The sequence below is a fragment of the Peromyscus leucopus genome, chromosome 4 (assembly GCF_004664715.2).
Source record: "Peromyscus leucopus breed LL Stock chromosome 4, UCI_PerLeu_2.1, whole genome shotgun sequence".
In the NCBI taxonomy this organism is placed as follows: Eukaryota; Metazoa; Chordata; class Mammalia; order Rodentia; family Cricetidae; genus Peromyscus; species Peromyscus leucopus.
This window is the reverse complement of record NC_051066.1, coordinates 72029261-72054427: the sequence shown is the minus strand read 5'-3', so window position 1 is coordinate 72054427 and position 25167 is coordinate 72029261. Positions and strand designations below refer to the sequence as shown.

Here is a 25167-nt window from a genome sequence, read left to right as displayed (position 1 = left end):
CCCATCCCCTAGTGGTACACCTTCTCCAGCAAAGCCACACACACCTGCTCCAACAAGGCCACACTTTCTAATAGTGCCACTCCCTCTGGACCTGCAGAGGCCATTTTTACCCAAACCCCTTTCAGCTTTGTTGGCTACAACATACTTCTTCCTCTTGGGATGTTTCCACTCCCAGCTTTCAGCGGGCATTCATGGATCTGACATCTTCAAAATTATGGAGTCTCCAAGGCAAACAAAGCTTCAAAACTTCACACAAAACCTCTCTAGGCCTCCATGCAGGGACACTTATCTGATCTTAACAGATTTCCTTATTTGTGGGGTCAGATTCCATAACCTCTTTCTCTGTCCTTGACTCTAAATCTAGAACCATGTGGCTTAAACTGACTAGTTCTGCTGCTTGCTAGGGTGGAACATGGACCACTCCCTCAATTTCATCTATACCAGCTTTCTGTTTTAACTGGTTTCTTTCACTGCAGAAGCTGGCTGTACTGAAATTCAATCTGTAGACCAGGCTGGGCTCAAGCTCAGAGATCCACCTGCCTATGACTCTGGAGTACTGGGATTAAAGACATACACCTCCATGCCTGGCCTGGCCCTGACCTTTTCTTTACTTCCTTTTCACAAGTTGGAAGCTTAGCTGGATGGGATCTTGCCCTGTGGTCACCACTCACTTTATTCCATTTAATATCAGATTGTTATTGAGTCTGTTTATCTCCTTGAACACAGGATTTAGCTGTTTTCCAATCCCTGGTGCCCTCTTTCTCCTTAAATTGTACATTTTTTTTTTTATTTTTACCTTCCCAGTTTGATCCCTTTCATTATAGATCTGCATAAGAGTGAATACTATTAACCACACAACCAAGTCCGTATTAGGCTGTTTTAATATTTCCTTTGTTAACTAATTAATCCAAAACTCCTCAATTTAGCCTCAGGCAGATTTTTAACATGGGCACAAAGTAGCCACATTCTTCACCAAAATATCACAAAAATAGTATCTAGCCCGCATACTGAAACTCTTCTCCTCTAAAAACGTCTTGAGCTAGGCCCCCACAGTTCAAATCACTCTCAGCACTACTGTTATCTATGTTCCTATTAGAATGACCCATTAAGTCACACTTTAAGTGTTCAACTGTTTTTCTAATCCAAGTCCACATTCCTGCAAACAAAAGCATGGTCAAGGCTATCATATCAATACCCCAGTCACTGGTACCACCTTCTATCTTAGGGTTCTATTGCTATGAAGAGACACCATGGCCACAGCAAATTTTAAAAGGAAAACATTGAATTGGGCTAGCTTACTGTTCTGAGGTTTTGTCCATTATAGTCATGATGGGAAGCATGGGCACACGCAGGCAGATATGATACTGGAGACACAATTCTATATCTGTATCTATAGGCAGCAGGAAGTGACTGTAACATGCTTTCCAGGCTTGAGCCTTGAGACCTCAAAGCCCACCCCTAGTGACATATCATCTCCTTACTAAGCCACGCCTACTCTAACAAGGTCAGACCTTCTAATCATGCCACTCTCTATATGTCTATAGGGACCATTTCTATTCAGATAATCATAATATATAAGAAAAAAGGATAGTCTGTCTTTCCTGGGTACTAGCCAGGCTCTGTTTATTACCTGAGATATTGTTTTTGGCTCCTACCACATGTTAATATCCAGTAGTGGATATTTTGACAAAAATTGTTGCTATCACGTTCCTCATATGTCTCACTAGACATATAAAAGAATCAGTGTATTAGACTCTTAGTTATTATCTTTCTGGAGAGAAATTACTTAAGGCTAGAGGCTAGAACTATGGAGAGAAATTTTCTGGGTTCAAATTTTGACTCCTTGATATGTCTCTTGTAAAATCTGAAGACTCTCAAGTTGTGAACAAGTTCTGTGGCTCAGTTTCCTCAACTGTCCAGCAAAGAAATTATAGCACACACTTTCCAAAGTTAATTTTAAGATCAAATAAGTGTTAGAAAAACAGCTTATTTTCAAGTAATCAAAGACTGATAGTTGTTATTATTAAATATTTTGTTTTTCTAGCTTAGGTTTAAAATGGGAATCCCCTACTAAAGTACCCATAGAAATCAGTCAGCGCAAAGAGGCAGGAAGAGTAGAGTAGGAGGTGAAAAAAAGCCACAATCAGAAAAGCAACCTAGATTGTGTTTGTGCCTTTATGTATTGACACGGATAGAAAATATATTCTGCTCTAAGATGCAACTAAAATTTGAAATATACCTCGTATACTTTTGAAGCAATTTTGTACCTGCTTTGTAAAACTTCCAGTCCATTGCTCTTAATGTATTTTTGGCTCTGTAGGTAGGCAGTATATAAATTTAAAATGACAATGTAAACTGTAAACAGCAAAGTAACAGGAAGTTATTTTCACCAGAGTTTCATGACTGGACACTTCATTCACATCCACTCGTCCAGTGAGCAAGCAAAGGAACACACTACTACAGATCCTTGAAATCAACAGCTTAGGACCACTCTGAACCTTACATTTTTATCCAGTTGAACCTGTCAAATTTCTCATAACAGCTAGAGAAGAACTATGCTATGATTCAGGAATGGTTTTGCCTGTTTTCTTGTTCATATCAGATACAGTTTTTCATTATGTGGCCTGAAAGCCACACTTCCTGCCTCAGCTCCAGAAAAGCTGTTATCACACCACTACCATATTCGATTATATTCTTTCTAGATGGGGATTCTTGAATCTCATAAAAATATGATCCATACGATCAATTAGGAGTGCTGAAAAGCATAAAGCCACCTGTTTTTTCTGTGATTTGTGTTTTTTGTTTGTTTGTTTGTTCTGTTTTTCTGACCCGTATTACTTGTCAAACCTCAAAGAAGTAATTCCCCATCAGGCTTCTCTCTCACTTTTTTAAGAATGAATGAGAGTAGATTAAAGAAATGGGAGAAAGGCTTAATACTGTCTTATAATATTCTGTAAGTTAATGTAAGTGTTATAGTTATATTGCAATGGCTTTATAAAGATAAATTTACCTTTCTTTACTGCATTTTTAAATTAGAGTGCAAAATTTATATCACATGTTCTTTTTAAGTATTATTAATAACTCAGGCATAAACTCAGCCATTTGTAGTGACTTCACTAAGGAATATATTTTGGCATAGAAGAGCTAAATGACCTGTCTAAACTCATGAAAATTCTTTGTAGAAGCAGTGAAATAATTCCTTCCCATTATTTTACCAACTAGAATAAATCATTTATTAAAGGATGCTGAACTAAATGAGCAAATGTGGATCATGTAAGATAAGAATGGTTTTAAGAAACTGCATTAACTTTCTTGTTCTTTATAAAAAGTCATAGATATATGTAACTCATCTCTTATATTTTCCCAGTTTGGGGACCGTTAACAAAGGAGTTCATTCAGGCTTGTTAATATTATTCCATATCATCAGGATTGCCTGAGAAGGTACAGGAACTAGGAGGCAAGTATATAGTGCAGTAAGAAGGCTTTATAAACTACCTGTAAATTTAACACTAGGTAAAAATGACTCTCCCTCATTGTACTGGCACAGAGAATTTGTACTGCTTAATTTGTTGTTTATCAGTATAAACATAGCATAATAACAAGTCCTAGAAAATACTATATTTTTTTCCCTTTCATGGAGTTTTATTTTCTCCATCCCCTTTGCTTTCCTACCTTTTCACATTACATTCTTTCATCTTGCTGCATATTCTCCTCATCTTTTCAAAACCATATTATTCATTCACCCTTTTTAGAGCCAGGTTCCATATATTCTGATACTTTTAAACATGTATTCCTATGAAGCAGTATAAGGATTAAAGGGATTAAACAGATTAATATGATCTCCGCTGACACAGCAATTTTATAACTGTCATTGCTATCTAACAGGCCAGCACACAGTAATACCTGTAAATTAAGGATCTAGAGTAACCTGCTTCTAGTCACAGAGGGGCAGTTTGGATGCTCCATGAGCTTGCAAAGTATGTGGAGCCCCTCTGTGTCCCTGTCTGGGTGAGATTTCCTGAGATGCCTACTGATCAGATCAATGCCTACTGCCATGCAGTTATTTATACTCAATGAATATCAGCTATGTCTTTTATAAACAGTCAGGTTTTCTGTCAAGTACTATGGTGAAGTCCTACAGCGACAAGGAAACTTCTTAGCTGGTGCTTATGTAAGTTTTTTTGATGACAAGAGACACTTCCTCAAAGGGAAATACAGGATCTTAGACCCTGCTTCTTCTCCTTTGTTTCCTGGCCATGAGCTGAGAAGTTTCCTTGCTATTGCTATCTAGAACAACCAGAGAATTCCAAAGCAGTTGGTTCATCTGACCTTGTATTAGAACCTCCAAATATGTAAGCCAGAATAAGTCTTCTCTTTCTAATTTATTTTTTTCCATTACAGCAATCTAAAGTGACTAACATACCAGCCATCCAAGCTGCTCATATTGCAACCAACAAAAACAGAGAAAATGAATACTTATTATCTTAAATCACTAAGTTCTAAGTTATTCATTGAACAGAGATAATCAAATATTTTACTTGTCAATTGTTTATATACCTACACAATGTTTCTGTATATAAAATAAAAGTGCAATAAATGGGAATACTATGGTGTAGCTGGGAGTTTTCCTGTGTCCTGTCCAGACCTGAGGTCCCACAGGCACTTATACAATAATCACTCAGAAGCTTATATTAATTACCAACTGTATGGCCTATGGCAAGGTTCTTGTTAGCTAGTTCCTTCATCTTAAATTAACCCATTTCTATTAATCTATGTATTGCCACATGTTCCGTGGCTTTACCTGCATCCCATTACATGTTCCTTGGAGAGTGGTTTGGCATCTTCTCTTTCTCTTCTATCTTTTCTCCCTATCTCTCTAGTGTTTTCTAGCCTGGTTCCATCCTGCCCTGCCATAGGCCAATGCAGCTTTATTTGTCAACCCATCAGAGCATCACATATTCACAGTGTATACAAAGACATCCCACAGCACTATGGAGTTTGACTTTCTTTGTAAACTAGATGACTAGAATATACTATCCAAATATTATACTTAACACAAACTATAATTTGTTGAATACTGTGTCTTTCTTGTACCTTATCATTTCCAGGTATTGGATTATGGAGTCTTTGGCACTTAAAGCCCAGCATCTTCAGGTGAAAGAGACTTCATGACCAATCACAGAGAAAAGGTTTAGAAAGAGCAGATATCTCCGGATTTTATGTGATTAAAAACGTCCCAGTCTCTCTCAAAACATTGGAATGACACACTGTCTTTCAATAACTGGGCATGACTGAGGTTAACAGTAGTTTTTATCCAATGAAGGAAACCAGATAAACACCTAGATGGAGAAAAGCATGGGTAAAGAAACTCTGGCAATATCTTACTGCATTCATTATCATGAAGCCAGCCTATCTTTTCAATTTTTAGTTGTGTGAGCCACAATATTCCACTGTTATCCAATGTCATCCTGACTGAAATGTTACATTAAAAAGCCACATATTCAGATAATTCATGCAGTTTTTATATTCCATTACCTATATTTTGATATATCATCAATAAAGTTAAAAATAGTTTCTTTTAAACATTGTGGTTCTCACTTCTTAGAACTTCAATTCCATTGGACTGTGAATTATGGATGTTACGTACTTGTTCATTTTCTCAATGCAGAACTGCTTATATTAAGCGTTACTGTTTCCTCCTCCTTTGCCTTCTTATCATAATTACACTTTGCTGGATCTTCACTGTTGTATCTCTGCCATTTATTATAGCAACAAAAAAGCTATTTCTATTCAGAAAAGAGAGCAGAAAGTTACTTTAAATGCTTGAAAGGCACCAGCCACTATCTATCAGAATTCACCACCACCCATTTTCCCCCTCCATTCATTCACTTGAAATCAGATTCTAGAATCTGTCCTTGTCAGTATAAAATGAGACTGTAAGGCTGGCTCCAGGAGCTCTGGCATGAGACTGAACTAACTGTGCAGAGTCAGAAGTCACTGACTTCTCTTGTCTAACCTTGTGGGAAGTATTTTCTCTCAGACACTGGAACTCATTAACATTAGAACCAGGATCCTTAAAGGAGCCAATAGTTCTTTTTTTCTCTGCACAGGTATTTTGCTCTTAGACATCAGCTCCTTGCCCTCTGGATAGAATACTTGGCACATAGGAAAGAAAATATTTTTATATCAATGCCCTATCCTACCAAAAATTAGTCCAGATCAAGTAAATCTGTATTCAATTCTAGTTTCCTGGCTTCAAAAATATTGGACTCACAAGTTATTTGACTGTGCTGCAAACTTCTCTCTCATCTTCACACAGGGGAATGTTAATACCTATTCTAAATGGTTAATAGATGCAAAGTTGTGGAGCCCAGGCCAACTGATAAAACTACAGCACAACTCCTATACCTGATGCTCAGAAATCATTGCAGAAGTGGGGACCGAAAGATTGTAGGAGCCAGAGGAACAGGGAATTTGCTGAAAGATTGTCTCCTAGAAATGTCAGAAGCTACAGCCATGGAGTCTCACTAACATGGCTGCCTAAACGAGACCTGAACAAAGATGACAGTAATTGTCATATAAATGTGGACTTGGGAGGAAAGCTTAGGAGGACTTAACCCTAGCCAAATAAGTGCAAGCAAATAAAAAATGGAGAGAGCAAGAGGAGTAACCTTCCAGGGAAGAACACACCAATTAGTCATCTAGTAGTAAATGATCAGCTCTGAAAACATATACATAAAATTAACATAAAATAAAGTGGGTTGTATTTACATATTTAGGAATTTGTGTGTGTGTGTGTGTGTGTGTGTGTGTAAAAATAATTAAAGAAGAAGAGACCATGAATTTGAAAGAAACAGGAGGTTAGTGTCCATGGGTGGGATTAGAAAAAGAAAAGGGAAAATGAAGTAATTATATAATTTCAAAATTTACCAAAAAAATTAAAAAATGAGATTATGTGTGATAATATTTAATGTCATTCTTGAATATGATAAAGAGTTTGTTTCAGTATCTTTTCTATTCCCATAGCATTTTCTGGAAGAAAACTGCTTAATGAACTTACTGGTAAAATACAACTGATATTGGAATCATTTGATACCAAACTTAAAGTATCATAGTATGTTTATTGTCTTAGAATAATATCATTTCAGCTATGCTTCACATCAGGACTTATGTGTACATCTGTGTAGATGTTATTCCTTTAGTCAATCTGTGTAGATGTTATTCCTTTAGTCAAATAAGATTCTTATTTTATTTTCACTTGTACCCATTCAGGCATAAGATTAAGGATCCATTGATTGGCAGATGCAGGGCACCTGGGAGAAGAATTAAAAAAATAAAAGACTGACATTAAAAGCACTAAGAAAATCAAGTTACTTTCACGGTTTTAAGGTGTCTAGTGTGGTGGTAAGTTGTAAGTCTATATGATCTTTATGGAAGAAAATAAGGTATTTGTTTATTGAGATCGTAGTGGTGATAATGAATTTTGTAAAACTGAAAGAATCTCAGTTCACCTGGGGAAAGAGTTTCAATAAGGTATTGTCTGTTTCAGGTTGGCCTTCAGGCATGCCTGGAAGGAGATTTCTTAATTGGTTAACTGAGGTTGAATGACCCACCCTAAATTTGGAAAGCACAAATTTCATTGGTTAGATTATATGGTGATGATCAGCTGCTGCAAATTCTTGACACCTTTACTTCCCATGGTGATGGACTGTTACCTGGAATAGTCAGCCAAATAAAATGTTTTTTTTTTTTTGTTTTTTTTTTTTTTTTTTTTTTTTTTTTATCTTTGGTTGCTTTTGTTTTTTTTTTTTTTTTTTTTTTTTTTTTTTTTGTTTTTTTCGAGACAGGGTCTCTCTGTGTAGCTTTGCGCCTTTCCTGGAGCTCACTTGGTAGCCCAGGCTGGCCTCGAACTCACAGAGATCCGCCTGGCTCTGCCTCCCGAGTGCTGGGATTAAAGGCGTGCGCCACCACGCCCGGCGGTTGCTTTTGTGTTTGATAATGTTTAATGTCATTCTTAAATATGATAAGGAGTTTTTTCACTATTTTTTTCTATTCTCATGGCATTTTCCCGAAGAAAGCTGCTTAATGAACTTACTGGTAAAATGCAACCAATATAGGAATCATTCAATAACAAACTCAAGATACCATAGTACATTCATTCAGCAACAGGAAACAAAATTAAACAATAGTTAAATGCATTTTCAATTTTCAAGTTCAATGGACAAAATAACAAACTGTTCTCTAAGTTCTTTTCTTTCTATTGATAACCAGTGCAGCTCTCAGTCCTCATTAGCAAACCATCTTTTACTAGGAAAGGGCACTTAATGCAAAGACCAACAACTAGCTAAAGCAGAGAAAATAAGAACCTGGAGTGCTCAAATCTAAATCGGACATCAAATCCACACTTACTCCTCCAAAGTCTTGGGGATTATCATGGAAGAGATTGAAGAAAGTGAGGAAGAGCCCAGAGATTGCGAAGGGCTTCTTGGAAACAGTATTTACAAGCACATGATAATATCAGTGCATACAAGAACACACAGCAGCTATGACTACATACACAAGACATGCATAAGATCAAGCCAGTCACAATTCCAACAAGGACTGCAGAGAGCTTCCAGAAGCCTCATACAAGCTGAGGAACTATTGGTAGTTAATGGCTACAGAAGGAAGAAATGTCAATTTTCTCCAGGGATATGGCCCAAGATAAGTTGTCCATGCTTTAGGGTAGTCCTAAACTCATGCACATAGCAGAAACAACAACTCAATACAGTTGTTAAAGGGGGGGGGCAGATATGAACTTGGAAGGGAAACGTGGTGTGGAAGTTTCTAGAAGGAGTTGGAGAAAAGACACCAGGGGATAAATTTGACCAGAACACCTTATAGGCATATATGAAATTCTCAAAGAATGAAGAAAAGATAAATGTAAAAAATAGATTTCAAGTTTGTTTCTAGAAACTTCTTCCAAAATAATTAAATACATGAAAATATCTAGATAAAAAGATATTTTGAAATAGAATTATCTATAGAATCAGAAAAATACAGTTCTATTTTCTTTTTTTCTTTATCTATGTATGTTGCTTCTTGTTCTATAAAGAAACAGGCCGGGCGGTGGTGGCGCACGCCTTTAATCCCAGCACTTGGGAGGCAGAGCCAGGTGGATCTCTGTGAGTTCAAGGCCAGCCTGGGCAACCAAGTGAGTTCCAGGAGAGGTGCAAAGCTACACAGAGAAACCCTGTCTCAAAAAACCAAAAAAAAAAAAAAAAAAAAAAAAAAAAGTAACAATATGGTTCTGTGACATCCTGTATAGCTCATGGACCTCAATTGCTATTACAAACTGTCTACTGGTAGAAATATAACATGCACAAGTATTTATGAATAACTAGCAATGGTTTCAGTGTTTTTTCCAAAATATATCTCTTTCTAACTATTCCTTTTCTCATGAAAGATTGAAAGTGAGGACTTTCAATCATATTTGTGACTTCTACTCCTCCATCCCTTCTGATCTATTGTTTTCTTTTTTTTTTAAATCAGGTTTCTACTATTTAATCTACTTTTGTTCTGTCTTGTTTTTACTATTAAATTTCTGGGACTTTTTGAAAAACATATGTCTAATAACTTTCACCTTTTAACTCTTCCATATTCATGTCATCCCCCCAGCTTTGCAGTTTGAACATAACAAAATACCAATTTTAGGACAAATGGGTATATTATTTTTGTACACAGTTTTACATCAAGAGGATATCAGAAGGCATGATTGGCACCTGCTTTTCATCTCCTGAGATCTGTGATGGCCATAAAGCTGATTTAATGTCAACATGACCAGAATTTCTTTTTTTTTTTCTCATTTTTTGGTTTGTTTATTTTTTCCTTTTATTTTATTTTACAATACCATTCAGTTCTACATATCAGCCACAGATTCCCTTGTTCTCCCCTCTCCTGCCTCCTTCCCCTTCCCCCCAGCCCACCCCCCATTCCCACCTCCTCCAGGGCAAAGCCTCCCCCAAGGACTGAGATCAACCTGGTAGACTCAGTCCAAGCAGGTCCAGTCCCCTCTTCCCAGACTGAGCCAAGTGTCCCTGCATAAGCCCCAGGTTTCAAACAGTCAACTCATGCAATGAGCACAGGACCCAGTCCCACTGCTTAGATGCCTCCCAAACAGATCAAGCCGATCAACTGTCTCACCTATTCAGAGGGCCTGATCCAGTTGGGGGCCCCTCAGCCTTTGGTTCATAGTTCATGTGTTTCCATTCGTTTGGCTATTTGTCCCTGTGCTTTATCCAACATTGGCTTCAACAATTTTCGCTCATATAAACCCTCCTCTTTCTCACTAGTTAGACTCCTGGCACTCCACCCAGGGCCTAGCCGTGGATGTCTGCATCCAGATTCCTCAGTCCTTGGATGGGGTTTCTGGCATGAATATTATGGTGTTTGGCCATCCCATCACCAGAGTAGGTCAGTTCTGGCTGTCTCTCGACCATTGCCAGCAGTCTATTGTGGGGGTATCTTTGTGGATTTCTGTGGGCCTCTCTAGCACTTTGTTTCTTCCTTTTCTCATGTGGTCTTCATTTACCATGGTCTCCTATTCCTTGTTCTCCCTTTTTGTTCTTGATCCATCTGGATCTCCCGCTCCCACAGGCTCTCTTTCCATAGACCCTCGCCCTTCATTACTCCCACTCATGTCCAGGTTGTTCATGTAGATCTCAGCCATTTCTCCGTCACTGAGTGATCCTCATGTCTTTCTTGGGGTCCTGTTTTCCAGGTAGCCTCACTGGTGATGTGAGTAGCAGTCCAGTCATCCTTGTTCCACCTCTAGTATCCTCCTATAAGTGAGTACATACCATATTTGTCTTTCTGAGTCTGTGTTACCTCACTCAGGATGATTTTTTCTAGATCTATCCATTTGCCTGCAAACCTCGTGATGTCACTGTTTTTCTCTGCTAAGTAGTATTCCATTGTGTATATGTGCCACAATTTCTATGATAGGCCACTTAATGCCTCAAGCCTTTGCTTAAGAACAAAGAAAGTTACCACTGCATGAGAAGAACAAAATGACTAGTAAATATTATCACAAAGCTTGCTTCATGAGCTGTAAAATGGCCTGAGAGAAATAAGGTTAAGTTGATACACTGAAATTCTATATTTAAAACTTACATCGGATAATTTTAGGCAAATAACCTCATACTCTTTATTTCCATATGATAAATTAGTTATATAACTGGACTTTGCAATCTTTTGAGTAGAAAAAAATACTTTTCCAGAGTAAGACACCAAGATTTGTTTGGATAGCTCATTTTAATATAAGTTAAATAAAATTTGGCTCAGCTGTGCTATAATTTAGATCTTTGACCTTGAAAGACATGTAGTTCAAATGTTTGAAATTTTTACTATAATGCTTCATCTTCTTTTCATTTTTAGTCCATTTACTACAAGGGTCAATTAAGAAAAGAAATGGAATATTATTTATATAACTATTTTTGTCTACAATTCTAAATAAAATTATTTCTTCATCTATAAAACTGTAACTAGCAGCATTATATACAATAGGGGATATTGCATAAGAAAACTACCTCAAATTTAAGACTCACAAGTGACTATAATTAAGATTTTAAGAATAGCGCTCTACATTTGAAAGACTTGGATTTTGTTTCCACAAGGAAAGAAATCTTGTGACAAGTAGTTCAGCATCCTTCAGTCAGAAGGTCAATGTCTTTTCAGTTGGTGAATTACTCTTGATTCAGGAAAAAGTGTTTCAATAGAATGGTGATTTCCACTTCTGTCTAATTAGATGTCTTCAGTGCATTACATGGCCCTCATCAGCTCTTCACACACATTTGGCAAAATAAGTGGTCCAGTTAACATTTGTAGAACAGAAAATGACTCTTTCCAAATCAGCTCAACCTTTACATCTCCTTTTGGTAACTGCACCAGTTGTTTTCTTTTTTTTTCCATAACAAGTCAAGAAATGGCTTGAAACAATATTCACTTATCACTCTGCTTTTATGATGGTTTCTCATGAGACATTTTCATATGAGTAATAGGAGCAGCCTGGCTAAACTCGGTTCTCTGTTCAGGGTCTCAGTCTCCAGGTGTCAGCTGTCTGTGATTACAGTGAGGTCCTGGGAGCGTGCTCACTTTGAGAAATATCCAGGTTGTTAATAAATTTCAGTTCTCTGTGGCTGTAAGAGCGACATCTTCTGTCCCTGGTCATTATCAGCTCTCATCTATGTCAGTGATTCTAAATCATTTTCCACTCCTGATACCTATCACCCAAGACTTCTTTTTGTACAGCCACTTTCAAAGTGTTGTACAAGTTTACACACCTACCAACAATGATGGAGTGTTCCTCTTGCTCCTCATCCTCTCCAGCACGAGCTATTCCTTGTGCCTTTGATCTTAGCCATCCTGACAGGTATAAGATGGAATCTCAGAGTTGTTTTGATTTTCATTTCCATGATGGCTAAGGATGGTGAACATCTCCTTAAGTGTTTCTCAGCCATTTGAGATTCTTCTGTTGAGAATTCTCTGCATAGATCTGTACCTTGTTTTTAATTGGATTATTTTTTAAATCAAATATTCCAGTACAGTGAACTCCAAAAACATATTAGTTTGATACTTAAAAACTGAAGAAGAGTATGAAAATATTAAAATTCATCACTTTCTATAATTAAACTAAAGAAGATTAAGGGGTTACAAATACAAAAGTAAGAAGTTAAAGTAGCATTATTCACAGATTATATGATAGTATACACAAGGAATCCCAAATATTCTACCAGGAAACTCCTATAGCTAATAAACAACTTTAGTTAAGTGGTTGGATACAATATTAACTTAAAAAATGGTAGCCATCCTATACACAAATATTAAGTGGGCTGAGAAAGAAATCAGGAAAACAACACCCTTCACAATAACCACCAGAATTACAAAATAGCTTAGTATAGCACTAACCAAGCAAGTGAAAGACCTGTATGATAAGAACTTCAAGTCTTTGAAAAGAGAAATTGGAGAAGATATCAGAAGATGGAAAGCTCTCCCATGCTCATGGCTTGTTAGGATTAACATAGTAAAAATGGCCATGTTACCAAAAGCAATCTACAGATTCGACACGATCCCCATTAAAATTCCAACACAATTATAGAACTTGAAAGAACACTACCCAAATTCAAAGGGTAAAATGAAAAACTCAAGACAGCTAAAACAATTCTGTATAATAAAAGAAACTCCAGAGGTATCACCATCCCTGACTTCAAGCTCTGCTGTAGAGCTATAGTAATAACAACTGCATGGTACTGGCATAAAAAAAAAAAAAAGACAGATGGATCAATGGAATCTAATGGAAGACCCAGATGTAAATCCACACACCTATCAAAACATGGTTTTCAACAAAGAGGCCAAAATTATACAATGGTAAAAAGAAAGCATCTTCAACAAATGGTGCTGGTACAACCGGATCTTGGCATGTAGAAGAATGCAAATAGATCCATATCTATCACCCTGCACAAAACTCAAGTCCAAGTGGATCAAAGACCTCAACATAAATCCAGTTACAGTAAACCTGTAAAGGGAAAGTAATCTTGAATACATTGTCACAGAGGACAATTTCCTGAACAGAACACCAATAGCATAGTCACTAAGATCCACAATTAATAAATGAGATCTTCACAAACACCCACACATTTTTACATGATTGAAAAAATGTAAGTATTAAAAATATATACACTGAGTCTAGAGAGATGGATCTGCAGTGAACACCACTTATGGCTCTTCCAGAGCACACAGATCTGTTGCTCAGCATCCTCATGGCAGTTCAGAAAAATCTTAACACTATTTCCAGGGGATCTGGTGTTATTTCCAGGCTTCCATAAGCACCAGGCACACACATGTGATGTACAGACATACATGCAAGTAAAACATCCGTGCACATAAAAAAAGTAAATAAAAATTTTAATGTACACATGTCAAACATTTTCTGGTAATATTACCAAGAAATTGACTTTAAAACAATTTCTTTACAATACCTGTAACTTTACTATTTAATAAAGTTGATAACAAATTTGCATGCAAATTAGATGCTCACTTATTTTCACATAAAGAATTAAATCTTGGCTGAATGCACCATATTGCAGGCCATAGAACCCATTCAGTGTTTCTCAGAATTAGCTGTTATTTTGATTTTATAATCATCAATGCTGAGAACGCTTCTTCACATAAATACATAACACAAGATTGTGGGAGTATATTTAAGTATTTAAGACCATTCAGAAATTACTAAAAGTTTTATTTTAGTCTCAAGTAAAAATTCTTTCATTTTTCATTAAATTAAAGTCAGCAACTGAAACAGCAATTTTTAAAATCAAGTATTCTAGTATAGAGCACTCCAAAGACACATTAATTTGATACTTTAAGACTGAAGAAGAAAAGAATGAAAATATTAAAACACATCACTCTCCATAATTAAACCATCAGTTTCTATTCAGCAAAAAACTTTGTATGTACAGTGAAACACTGTGGTCCATCACATGAGATAAACTTGAAATCTGATTCACAATCACCCAAGCAGTCCAAGCAGTATTTATCAGCTTTACAAGGTATGATACATGCTCAAGACATAATGCTCACATTGACTGTTCACAGCCAAAGCTCCAGTAAAGTCTTGTGACTCCACACAGGCGCACACTGTGCAGACCACACAAATTCATTATACAAATATGTTTTTTATTTGTTTGGGGAGAGTTGTTTCACTTTTTGAAGCAGGGTCTCATTCTGTAGCCTAGCTAACCTGAAACTTGCTATACAGACCAGAGTGTTCTTGAAGAAACATGAATCTGCCTGCCAGATGACTGTGTTTTAGGTGACTGTCACCAACCTGGCTGTGCATTTTGTTTTGAATTAATGTTGGGTGTCTGGTGTTCAGAAGCCTGTTTCTATTGCCAACTTCCTTGCAAACTCTTCATGTTCACCTATGTGATCTTACCTTGAGTTGTGATATTCTATCTAAGAAGCTGCATTCTAAAGCCTGCTCACTCACAGTTCCTGGGCACAGATTTCTCATGGACCCTTTTATAGGACACAATCAAGGACAAGAACTCTTTGTATCACTGTCCTTGCTCTTTACCTCTCCCTTCAGTAGTAGCATTAGATTCACTGTTTTTAACATTCCTGGCCCCTTCTCAGACTTTAGTTTAAGGTCCACTGATTAAGAACTTTAATCACATCTGCAGAATCTCTTCAGTCCCGTAATGGATTTTGCCACCCATCCCATAGTAACAATAGGAAGCTAAGGTCCAGCTAAACTGTAAGGTTTAGGTTTAGAGTGGGATGTCTCAGTAGATTATCTAAACATATAACAGTATTTAAAAGTCAGGTGAATGTTATTTGAATAAAAACAAAGCACAAGGGGTTGGACTTAAGTTTGGATTTTTAGTTGGACACAGAGTGAGTGTCTGTAAAGGTGAATCCCTGAGTACTGGGACTAGCCAGTCTAACCAAAACAGTGAGCTCCAGGAGCAGTGTGAAATTCTGTTTCTAAAACTAAGGGATGGGCTCCACAATTCTGCATTTTGATTGGTGGTGGTTTTCTGTAATGGTCTTGTCTATTGCAAAAAGAAGTTTCCTTATTGAGAGGTAAAGAATATATTTATTTATTGGTATAAAGAAAAAATGTTTAGGTTGTTGTTAGGGATTATGCTGGTTTAGTAAAATGGTGGCTCTAGGTTCTTCATACATGCATGTAACAAGAACTGATGAAAAAAAGGTTATGAATTTGAAAGAGAGAGTAATTAGGGGCATATGCAAGGGGTTGGAGGAAAGAAAAGGAAGGGGAACTGATGTAACCATGTTATAATGTCAAAAATAAAAAAAAGAAAAATACAGAAAAAACTAAGATGCTGAACAAGAGAGAATGGTGCTTGATAATGATATAGGAATCATACAGATATACACATTAAATGCATAATAAAGGAAATACAATAAAAACAATATGTACATATATGTTTTCTTCTAATTCACATAACTCTCGGGCCATAAAATAAATAAATCAGTGTCAGAGGAACTGTGGTAATCTAATTCTCTTAAATAATATGCAACCTACACATTCCCTTAGGCACAGTGTAGTAACACAGCTGAGCAATCTTACTGACTTGTGCTCTGCCAGCCACTCATCACATTGTGCATTTCATTCATGTATATTCCACAGGAAAAACAAGGCAGAAACTCAAGCTCTCATCCACACTGTCTTGCTTTACACATGAAGGAAGTTAGCTCTAGAAAGTAAACTCATTTGTTCGAGATTATATTTCTAGGGGCTGGAGAGACAACTCAGTGGTTAAGAGCACTTTACTTCTCTTCCAGAGGACCAGGGTGTGATTCATCATCACCATCACAAGGGTTCATATAACTCCAATATGTACGTGCAGTTCCAACATATCTGCCACCATCATCTGGGCTCAGTGGGCACTGTGCACATGCGAAGAGAGATACATGTGGAGGCAAAGCACAGGCACGTAAAAATAACTAAAATGTTCATTAAAAACAGATAATTTGTCTAGTAAATAACTCAGTCTGCTTGTGTGTGCTCAAGTGCACACATTTAACCTCCAGGTAATGGCTAATAGTTCTGTGAGTCAAGGTCATGCAGCATTTTCCTTATGTGGAACTCTGATGAAAAGAAGCTTCAGTTATCAGAAGATGCTCTATGTTTTGAATATATCTAATTGGTGGTAAAATTATTTACCTTTAGTTTGAGTTTGTATTTTGACAAGCACTCCTGATTTGTCTAGTTCTAGCTTCTAAACAAATAGTAAACATATATCAATGTCCCCTTTTCCTCTATATGTGTGCTGAGATGTGGCTTAGGGAGATTCAGGAATGTAGAAAGCTGGTGACTGACCCCAGTTTTCTGCATCACAAACATGTGCTTTACAAATGAGCAGCATCCCAAATCCACTCATTGTGTTGTCTTAACACAGCTCCTTTAAAGCTTTATAACAACAATCAACACATCCTAACCTTTTTCTCCATGCTTGCTAACCTTTACTACTACATAATTCTTTGCGATATAAATTTTGAGATCACTAGCAATCTAATACCATAAGATTATTAATGTAGTATAATAAAATACCAAATACTGACCAATCCTTAACATGAAAACATATAAAATATTGAGTAAGTTTCAAATGTGTGTTGACCAATGTAAGCCCAAATGATAATTTTTGTAAGAATTATCATTAACGTATGTATCAGTGCTCACTAGTCAGATTATCTTACAGGTTAACATTACAACTGACAGCTTATTCACTTAATACATAAAAAATGGATTTTACTTTCATTCTTTACCCTATATGAGTTGCTGTGATACAGTGAGAGAGAGGCCTTGGCAGGTGGAGCCAAGGTGCCCCCACCGCAGGTGAGGGACAGAAACACCATGCGGACAGTGCTCAGTGGGTAGTTTTATTTTATTTGGTGGGGGGAAGACAGAGGGAAGAGAGAAAGAGAGGGAAAGAGAAAGGAGGAGGAGGAGGAGAGAGAGAGAGAGAGAGAGAGAGAGAGAGAGAAGGGAGTGGAGGTGCAGGCTACCTTGTGGCAAGAAGAGGAAGAGAGAGAGTGAAGGAGGAGGAGGAGTTCCTTTCTTAAAGGGAACCGGAACATAGAATGACGTCAGAATGCTGGGCAGGCCAGAGTATTATCTGCTTATTGGCAAGGATTCCAAGAAGTGAGTCTGAATGCTAACATAAGTTAGAAACATTTTCTAATCAATACTTCCTTTCAGAGAGACATTAGATGAGATATTATCTGATACTTGCTCTCCCGCTATCAATGGAGTATACTGGGAAGATGGACAAATAGCATTGCAATGGTAATTCCAGCTTCTCCCTAGAATCAATCTCAATCTCTCTCTCTCTCTCTCTCTCTCTCTCTCTCTCTCTCTCTCTCTCTCTCTCTCTCTCTCTCTCCTCTCTCTCTCTCTCTCTCTCTCTCTCACACACACACACACACACACACACACACACACACACACACACACACGGGTTAAATGAAGTCCTCCGATACTGCTTAACTCTAAAGGGAATATGGAAAGCATAAGCTTTCTGTAATACCTGAAAAAAAGAAAAGTTGAGTACTGGTTATGAATAAAATATGGATGATCTGGAAGAATCAGTGTATACAGTGTAAGTATCCCCTTATTGAACATCAGACTGTGCCACATATTCAATTACTTTAAAGTTTCTCCTTAGACTTATTTAACTGTATTGGCTTCAGTCACCCGGGCAAACCTCCTGCCATTGCTACTTTTCTTCTCTCATGACAAAAACACCCAAGAAAAAGCCAGGCAGTAGTGGCACACACTTTTAATCCCAGCACTTGGGAGGCAGAGGCAGGCGGATCTCTCTGAGTTCGAGGCCAGCCTGGTCTACAAAGCGAGTTCCGGGAAAGGCGCAAATCTACACAAAAGAAACCCTGTCTGGAAAAACAAAACAAAACAAAAAAACAAACAAAACAAAAAACAAAAAACAAAAAAACTCACCCAAGAAAAATAACTTCAAGTTGGTTTTTTTTTTTTTTTTTTTTTTTTTTTTTTTTTTTTTTTTTTTGAGACAGGGTTTCTCTGTATAGCTTTGCGCCTTTCCTGGAACTCACTTGGTAGTTCAGGCTGGCCTCGAATTCACAGAGATCCACCTGCCTCTGCCTCCCGAGTTCTAGGATTAAAGGCGTGTGCCGCCACCGCCCGGCTACTTGAAGTTGGAAGGGTTCATTTTTGACTCCCAGTTTGAGAGAACAATCCACCATGGTGGAGGAGTCATGGCCGAGCAAATATGAGGCAATTGATCATGATGCATCTCTAGTCAGGAAGAAGAGAGCGAGGAGCACGGGAATTAAACTCACCTTACATTTCTTATTCCATGCAGGACTCCTACCCACAAGATAGCATCCCTATTCTGTTAAAACCGTTGTAGAAACATTCTCACACCCATACCCATAAATGTATTACCATAGCACTTCTGGGTCTTATCAAGCTGTCAGTGGAGACTAACCATCACACCTTCCTTCTCTCTGTATATTTAAGTGTTATGTCCTTGTTTATGACACCTGCAGTACCTTATCACTAATTGAGCCAACCGGAATACGTATAGTCTCTAATGACTTTCGGACAACTGTTTCCCAACCATTTTCAAAATAAATCTAGGGATAGTGTTGAAATCAAGTCAAATAAATCAATGTGACTTTTTTCTTATAAAGAAAAGGCTACAAAAATAACTGTCAATGAGGCTGGCACTTATCATCTACCACCAAACTGCATGCAATTTTGCATTGTGGTTAACACCAAATGAGGGGTAAAACAACTTTCCCTGAGAATGCAAATCCATTCCTTCAAATATGAAATACATTGCAAAGTCCACGTTAAAGAAAATGAGATTTGCTGAATGTTCCTCATCTATTGCCTATGCAGTCTCCCAGCAAACTGTTTAAAAAAAATTGTAAGGACTGAATGAGCTGTCCTTCTGATGCCTGTCACACTGCTGTGACTGTAGCATATCTTATATTTGGAAGATTACTCTGACTAGGACTTGGTAAATAATGTAAAAGAAAAGTAAAGTACTAAAAAGGATTCTGACTCTATGCTCAATGGGTGAAAAATAAAAGAAATTTGAGAAATAGATTTGTATTTTTAGGGTGCTTTTCCAAGAAAATATTCTAGTTTTAAATTGCACTTTACATACAGTGGCAATATAATTTTAGTATGTGTTTGAACCAGTCACATTGTAAAAATCCTGTAAAACACCACCAAGGTTTTATTTTTAAAGATATAAATGTTCTTATTAAATATAGGTGATTATTAAAAGACATTTCCAAAATTGCTACCCATAAATGAATACCCCTTCTATAATGACTTAAGAAATGTGTTTAAAGCATAAACAAATATTCCAGAAAAGATTTTCTTCGTGATAATGTTAATAATTTATTTTAGGGGAAAAGTAAGTTAAAACTACAGGGACATAGTCTTTATATAACTGAGCATCATGGGTAATAATGCTACAGATAATTTCTGTAAGAATTCAAGGACATTCTACATGAAAACTCCAATAACATCACACAGACTTGAGAGGTTAGGGCTTTATGAAATGTTTTCCAGAAAACAATTAGTGTTTTGTTGAAAGGTCCGAAGTTACTATAAATCCAAGTGTTGGTTTGATAATGACTCCATAATATCAAGATCGTACATTACTCTCACTAGGGATGTGAGGAAAATATAGCAAATTTGAAGAATACCTTCAGAGCTATGTAAATTTTAAAGACAATCTGTCTTTTCTTGAATCTTTTCCTTATGCTTTTTCTTGTGAGAAACGTTCTGTACTAACATTTGGAATTTTATACCTGTAACATGAATTTAGCATGAACTCTCTTTTTATTCTGCATAAACATACATAAATCATTTATAATACAAAAGATTTTTCTGAGACCATTTTTGTAGTGCAGATGGAATTCTCTTCAAGACAATGTCTACAGTTAATGTTGAGTGAAATTCACATGATATATAAGTAAAGGCTGTATTATTTCAGGCTTTGTTATAAAATTTTAAAACATCATGCATCTTATTGGGAAAAATCACTCAGAAGAAATCACTTTACTGTGGGGAAGAGATTTTCACTCTCTTTCAATGAATAAAGGGGAGAGATAAAAATAGAAGAAACCCAGACAGTGATTTTTGGGTTTGGAGGTTTTGTTTTTAATGAATATGTTTATACTCTTGTGAATAGCCAGTCCTATTTATTGAAAATTCCTTTTTGTTGTACTGTGACTTTTACCAGAAACATGTCTAATGGCTCTGAGATTTGTTCAAGAATTTCTGCATTTAAGATACTTATGATCAGAACAATGTCATATTTAATATGTATTTATTGGTGAAAAATAATTGTGACTCAGGCATTATCCCACCATTAACTTATTTTCCTACAAAAGAATATTAGTTATGCTTCACTTATAAGGTGTCTTTCGTCTTTATAGATAGTGTGTATTAAACATGTGCCTTAAAGATTTGTGTCATGGTCTCCCCTAAATTTTCAAAAATTTGTATGTCATCATTAGAAAAAAATAAGTCTGTTTGGAATTTATATGCTGGGCTTTATATGATAAAAGTACTTTATGGGCTAAATTTCTATTACATCGATTTTTCAAGAAGAGTTGAATGGCATTTGTAATACTTTGTGGTTCATCAAAATTAAGTATAAGCAGTCAGACATAGTGACTCACAATTGTAATGCAACATTTGGAAGACTGAGGCAGGAAATTGCTGTGAGGCCAATTTTGAGTTAAAGAACCAGTCCAAAAAGAAATTCAAAACATGCACATAAAAACAGTAAAGGGATGTGTGTGTTATAATTTTCAGTGTAGTATTTTTATGGGATTGCTGAGGGTATGATGGAGTGGATCTCTGGTTCTTTTGCCTCTTGGGGCTTTTTCCTTCTTTTGGGTTGCCTGTCCATCCTCAATGTAACAGCTTCTCCTTTATGTTATTATATTTTATTTTTTCATGTTTGGCTGTTAACACTTAGAAGCCTGGGTTTTTTTTTTTTAAGTTTTGCTGGGTTTTTTTTTTTTCTAATGAGAGACAGAAAGGGAGTGGGTTTAGAGGGGAAGTAAGGGGAAGGGTAGATGGAGGGGAAACTGAAATTGAGATATATTCTATGAGAAAATAAGCTATTTTCAATAAAAGGAAAAAAATTAAAATGAAACAATAAAAGGGTAAATAACTGATACGATAAATGGTATACCCAAGAAAACAATTGTGTTTTAAACATATTTCTCCACATTGTTACACTGCAAGGTATAAAGTTTATGCTGTCACTAAACATGTGAGGACACAGACACATTTTGACTGAAATGTGAGTATCCACACATGCTCAAACACACACACACACACACACACACACACACACATACAATCCAAGTTTCATAAAGCAAGACTAATGCTTCCGTGTTGCAATGTCGTGTGATGAATTTCTACTCTAAAGATTAAGAAAAAGAATTGCACCATCCTTCACAAATTTGCATCCAGATACCTGTAACTCCCTGTATCCATCATAATTAAGAGAAACCTGGTAAGCAATGCAGAGCTCTTGCATATCTCATGCCATTACTGACAGCACAGCATCCTTGCAGATTACACTGTCAATCATAATACACATCTAGGGCAAGAAACCCATTTTCTACAGTGGCCCTGTCAATGAGCAGATTTGGGTAAGTATTTATGAGCTACAAAGGCCAGGTGGAAGCTGAGATGTAGGAGACTGTGAATTTAATTAGGTCAAATGCAGTAGAACTCATTAAATCCCATTCTCTTCATGTAATATCATATTCTAAGAGAAGGCAACCTACCTTCTTCATGGTCTAGGTATCACAATCATTATTTTAATTAAGAAAAGTTAGGGCTAATATCACTTGATTTTTCAATTACAGTAAAGATGATATGTCACTGTCTATCAACTTGGAGGTGGAGTTTCTAAGGAGCAGCCAGCAGCTTCCTAGAGGGACAGCCAGAATCTGGAAAACAAATGCTGAAAAAAATAACCTTTCCTGTTTTAGTATAATAGTATCACATTTTTTGTTACGTTTTGATTTTATCAGTTCTTTTCATCAATGGATTATATTTGCCTGAAACTCTAAATTCCAAACAAACCTTCCTAATATAGTCAGTTAACTTATAGATAAAACATCGGTTTGGATTACTCCAATTTGCTAGCTTTACATCAAGGTCCAAGCTATGCACTTCACTAATTAAGAGTATGTGTGCTTTCACTGTTTGTTTGTTTTTCCCTTCACATTTCATTCTCCCTGAGTACCATGCCCCAAATTTCTGACAGGGTGGGTAGTTGTGTATACCTCTGAGGTCCACAGTACATTTCTTTCTGGGTAACCATAAGCAAACCAAGTCCTGCTCCTTAGACCGCAGGCTCCTGTGCGACATGATGTGGCTTGTCCCTGGCTCAGTTTCTCTCCTTTCTCACTCTAGGGAGTGCAGTGTCATCAGGCAAGCATGGATATGGTCTTATTCCTTGAAAGGATAGCAGGTCATTTCAATTCCTGACAGGAATGTTTGCTTTTGGAGTGCTAGAGATTGAACCCATGTCCTTGTACATGCTAGGAAATAGCTGTGCTCTGAGCTACATGACCAGCCCTTCCAGATGTTCACTCCAGTGGAGTGCTGCTGCTGGGCCTCAGTGCTTTAAAAAGTGTTGGGGAAAAAAAAACTACAAAAATGATTGTTGGGATGAAAGGGGAAAGGCTCAGTGGAAAAGGAAGGGACTTGAAAGAGGATACGGAGTAAAGCGAATGATATTAATTATATGTATGTCTGAAACTGTCATAAAAACAACTTTTAAAAATGAAAAGTAGTGGAATTAGTATTTTCATTTTTTTAAGAACATCTAGGCTATTTCTCCTAAGTTCTGTGTGTGTGTGGAGTGTGTGTGTGTGTGTGTGTGTGTGTGTGTGTGTGTTACACACAGTGGATAAAGGATATACTCAAGACAAAGCTATATTTCTGTGCCTAGATACCAAGCAAATCCATTTTCCAACCATGGCTCTTCCCTGTGTTTTGCTTGCTTTTACCATTCTTCTTGCCAAATGGTTTTACTCAGCTCTTAAATATTACCTTGTCAATCACAGCCATTAATGGCACTGTTCATGGTGGTCTTGCTGATTGTGGGTATTGCCTAAATAGCTGCAGGCTTTCCTACTTGAGACATTTTGCAAGGCTCTGCAGGATGACAGAGGCAGACCTCTCTTACAGAAGCTGCCCTGGGTTTTCACATGCTCTGAATACCTCTCACAGGCAAGTGGGGCCTTAGGTTCATGGGTATTTTTTTTTTTTCATGCTAATCTGAAGCATCTTGTGACTTGGATTTTTATCCTAATTTTAGTTTGGGAAAACTAAGTTCCCTGAGTGTGATCCAATTTACCCCAAGTAACACAGAACTAAGATGTGAACTGAAGTTGCTTCCAAGCCCAAATTCAGGTTGAACTGATGCCCATGTAATAAGACTGAGGAATCGCATGTGCTTTGTTCATTATATAATTAGATAAGCTTACTTTAGTGTTTAAAGGTCATGAGCACATTTACCTTCTGGGTGGTTATGGGAATATTTATGTATGACTTTCTGGTAGCTTACCATAGAAAAGAATATGATAATTCCCTAAAGTATATTTGTTGCTCTTCCTAAGTGGTCTCATGTCTCTGTCCTTTCCCCTTCTTGCATTCTGTTATCCTGAATAAAATCCATATCTTCGGTAAAGGTCATCCTCCTGAGCTCCACACAAAGATTTTCTGTTGCCAATAGCACAGGTGCACATCACACTTTATGTTAAGGAGAGCGTTTACTGTCTATTCTTGTTGCTGTATAATGCTCTTATCTTACACCTAATGCCAGCCAAAATGTAGCTGCAAAATGTAGCTATATCCCCCAAAGATCCAGTACTTCAGAATTCATGTCCAAACAATCCCTGTATTGGAATAGTTTTTAAAAATATTTTCTTTATTTAAGTTCCATGGGCCATATTCTATCTCAGGTGATCATGATACCTTGCCCCTTGCAAATTCTTTAATTCTGCATAATTAGTAAAGCAAATGTATTTGCCTTCAATCTATCCATGCGGTCACTTCATTCATGCAAAGGGTGCAATCTCAACTATTAGGACAGATTTGGGGAATGTGAGGCTTCCATGCTGTCACTGTGCTTGAAACTACTGGTATCAGATGTCAGGGTTAATATAAATGTTGCAATACATAGACATTTCCACATGAGGAAGGATTGTGCTTTTGATATAAGGTCCTGCCAGATACTGTACAGGTGGAAGACACATATGTCTTTATTAAATTTTAGACTTTAATTTTATTTCTCATAAAACTATTATATTGCACAGTAAATTTTTAAAGAATCTTAGTACCTGAGAGAAAATTAAACTTTGTTTGCTTAGTATATATTGAAATCTATTCATGACTGGAAAATTTACATCATTATCACAGCCACTCAGACAATAGTGATACCTCTATATCAGCTTGAGCTTGAATTTGAGAACAGACGAAAGTGTCTGGTTGTTTAATTTTTTCTATGATTTTTCCTGAAAATTTATATCCTCAAATACATACTTTGTTTGAAATTACTAATTTTAATT

At 36.9% G+C, this 25167-nt stretch overlaps 1 protein-coding gene across 10 annotated transcripts in view; it reads right to left on the bottom strand.

Moving 5' to 3' along the window:
* Window positions 1–25167, bottom strand: part of Lrrc4c (leucine rich repeat containing 4C) — a 1322183-nt gene that overhangs the window by 1179698 nt on the left and 117318 nt on the right. The gene's annotated exons all lie outside the window — the stretch shown is intronic.